General features: G+C 37.3%; 1 pseudogene across 1 annotated transcript; it reads left to right on the forward strand.

Moving 5' to 3' along the window:
- The first annotated feature begins 303 nt into the window (after positions 1 to 303).
- LOC148849185 (thioredoxin-like protein HCF164, chloroplastic) lies at positions 304 to 2,836 on the forward strand (annotated as a pseudogene). The gene is made up of 5 exons (XR_016101085.1): positions 304 to 307; positions 448 to 472; positions 1,202 to 1,454; positions 2,214 to 2,315; positions 2,526 to 2,836. The product of XR_016101085.1 is annotated as a thioredoxin-like protein HCF164, chloroplastic (transcript).
- The last annotated feature ends 590 nt before the right edge of the window (positions 2,837 to 3,426 follow it).

The following is a 3,426-nucleotide window of genomic DNA, read 5'->3' on the forward strand; positions in this document are numbered from 1 at the left end:
TCTGGCATGCACCAAGGAGGCAACATTTTTTTTTCCAGAATGAATTGTCTTCTTTGAGCACAATACATTAACACGATCCATGTGTAATAGGAAGGAAAGGGGAACCTGTTGAAGTTATGACCATTTCAAAGTTTATCAGACATCAGTGCAATATGGGATGAGCTCATGTAAAACTTTGGGCATTCTCAATTTCTCTCTATAGTACCCTGTTGTCTCATTTTACATTTGGGATATCATGTATAGAAAGCAAGCATCTTTTGGTATTTGCCATTCCCTTCAAGTTGATTTGCTGTTTGTGAAGATATGGGTAAGAAAATGAATATTATGGCATAAAGTTATTCAAGCAAAATAGCTTGTCTGGATGGCAGAAAAGTTACAAATAGCTACAGAAGTGTGTAATAAGTAATAGTAAAAAGTTCTGCTCACTCATAAACATATTGCTTACAGAGATCACAAATGTGAGTAGAATCAGGTATTGTGAGGTTGTGACCATGTTCTCCCTAAGTAAGCAATTTCCACACCTGTTCTAAATGGAAAGAGATGAAGAAAATTTGGTGGATGGCATTATTGTATCATTCTTGACCAGTGGTATGGAATTCCCTGTTCTATTGTTTCCCAAATGATAAGGAGGTAGCATGATTTCTCACAAGTTGCTCGGAAGGCTCCTGTCCTATCATAATGGAGGTAGATGGGAAGTTATTGTTCAGGGAATCAAAGGCATCTTCACAGATAGATCTTTATTTAAAACTCTAAAATGCAGAGGGACAGATTCCTTAGCTTTTTTAGTTTATTGGTCTCCATTGCTAACCAAAGTGACTTTTTTCCTTATTTGACAGTACAATTAGATAAAATTCCAACAGTTGATCATCTGATTATGATGAATAAGAACATTACAAATGTGTATGGCCTCCTTTGTTTTGAAGTCATAACTGGTTGACACTGGAGACCAAAGATAATGTACTGCGAAGGTTTCTTGTAACTTACAAGTTCACATCAATGTAAATTTTAACACAAAATGTCTTTATCAATAAGAGGAATTGTTTAATATTTTTAGTCTTTTGATCTACAAAAGGATTTTTTTTTGCTTCAAATTGTAATGTTTTCATTCCTGAACACAAAATTGTTATTAAAAATTGTTTCTTTCCTTTCCTTTTTGCCCTATATTTTGTGTTGTTTTGTTCCAGTAATTCATGTTTAACAGGATGTTCATATCCTTATTTCGCATTTTGGTCCAGGATGAGCTACTTATTGAGCCTGGTTCAGCTAAAGATAAAACCAGCCAAGTGACTGAAACTTCCTCAAATACTGCTTTTCCCGAATTCCCGAACAAAAATATCAATAAGCCGATAGCTGTGGCTTCCACACTTGCAGCAGTTGGACTTTTCTTATCAACAAGATTAGATTTTGGTGTTTCTTTGAAGGACCTATCAGCTGCTGCTGTACCTTATGAAGAGGTTTCTTGACACATTATATGATCTATTCTTCCTAAGTTCTTATAAGTTTGTCACTTTCCCCCTTTTGACAAGTTTTATGTTGTTACAATGATGATGTAGTGGTAGTAGGAACCTGAGTTGGACAGCCTTAATCACTAGCTTTACTGAAATATGGAATAAAAGTAAAGATCTAGGTTTCATCCTGATCTTTAATTTCTAGGTGATGACATATAGTTTTACACCTTCTGACTTCCTAGGTCAACCAAGTCCACTTTGATGAGTTCTGAATAGATCTGTTTCTACTGACTCCAGCTGTCCTTACATCGACCAAAGCTAAGAGCCTAAGACAACTCAAGTCTAGCTTGGCTGAAATTTTGGGTGCTTCAATAGATGAGCCAACTGGGCCAGACTGAAGACAACCAACATGGCTTTTGAATTATGAATTGAGCAACAGAGTACCCACTACCCTCTTTGAATTACACAGACATGCTTATACACTTCTAGGCATATATTTCCATACCACAATATCCTGCTCCTTTTATCTCTCTAATACTTTCTAAGCTTACCTATTACATATTTAAACATTTTCTGAATCTTTCCTTCTATCTTGCCGACCATCATCAGATGTTAAGTGATTTCTAGCTTGGTATCTTTGGTGAAGGCCTAAGAGGTGTAGAATTATCTGTCTTGGAGACATGAAAGGATACCGGCTTGTTACTATTTCATTTCTGTTCTCTCATTTGCTTGTCATGACTGCTTTTTGGTTTGCTTGCTTTCTAGGCTCTCTCAAATGGGATGCCCACTGTTGTGGAGTTTTATGCAGATTGGTGTGAAGTTTGTCGAGAATTAGCTCCAGACGTCTAAAGTTGAGCAGCAGTACAAGTAATATCCTTTGAACTTCAACATGTTTTCAACTCATTTATTGACTTCATCTAGTACTACTTCTTAGGTCAGTAGGGTATACTGGATAATATGATTAGTAATCACATCCAAAAATCTGAGGAAACTTGCCTGCTTAAAGAGTTTCTACAGAAGTTCTTTTTTTTTTTATATTGCTTATATATAGTAAATTATTATGATGATAATATCCAGGGACCGTGTGAATTTTGTTAAGCTGAATGTTGACAACACAAAGTGGGAACAAGAGCTTGATGAGTTTGGCGTTGAGGGAATCCCACATTTTGCATTCTTAGACAGAGAGGGGAATGAGGAAGGCAATGTTGTAGGCAGGCTTCCAAAGAAGTATTTGCTTGAAAATGTGGATGCTCTTGCCCGAGGTGAAGCTTCAGTACCTCATGCCCGGGTTGTTGGACAGTACTCAAGTGCCGAATCTAGGAAGGTGCATCGGGTTGTTGATCCTAGAAGCCATGGCTAGAGCGTAGATGTATTCATTTATATGTATGATCCTATTCTTACATGTATTCATGTACAGGTGCATGTATGGAGCCCTTTGGTACAAAAGTTATCTCTATGAGGTATGATCCCATTTTCTCATATATATCCATGTACATGCACATTTTTTTTGGAACCCTATGGAACAATTCATTAATTTGCTTGCTGCTAAATAATTTTTGGGAAGAATTTCTTGGATCTGGTCACCTTGGAATTTATCCAGACTTTTGCAGTTTTGGATTCCTACTCCATTCGTAGGAATAGTACCGTGGGAGTGGGCTTCGAATTTCCGTGTACATTGAAATAGTGATACGAGAAACAGAATACACAGGCGAGAGTCTACAAAGGAATGGCGTCCAGCAACATAAACTCAGTTTTTATGCAGATTCCTACCATCCAATCCAAGCCGGAAGTCTTGACGGCACAGATATTTTTCCTCACGACAATGCCATTTACTGGGGAGATCCTTATTGTGCTTTGTTTGTTGGGCACTGAAGATACGCTGCGGAAGGTACTCCCTCATTTAGTTTTTTCTATTGTTTAGTTTGAAATTGATTTTGGTGAGCCTTGTTTCTTCTTGTAGGCTATGAGTAGATATGGA

This window comes from Nelumbo lutea, chromosome 6 (genome assembly GCF_056320005.1).
Source record: "Nelumbo lutea isolate HS-2025 chromosome 6, American lotus-T2T, whole genome shotgun sequence".
NCBI classification, from domain to species: domain Eukaryota; kingdom Viridiplantae; phylum Streptophyta; class Magnoliopsida; order Proteales; family Nelumbonaceae; genus Nelumbo; species Nelumbo lutea.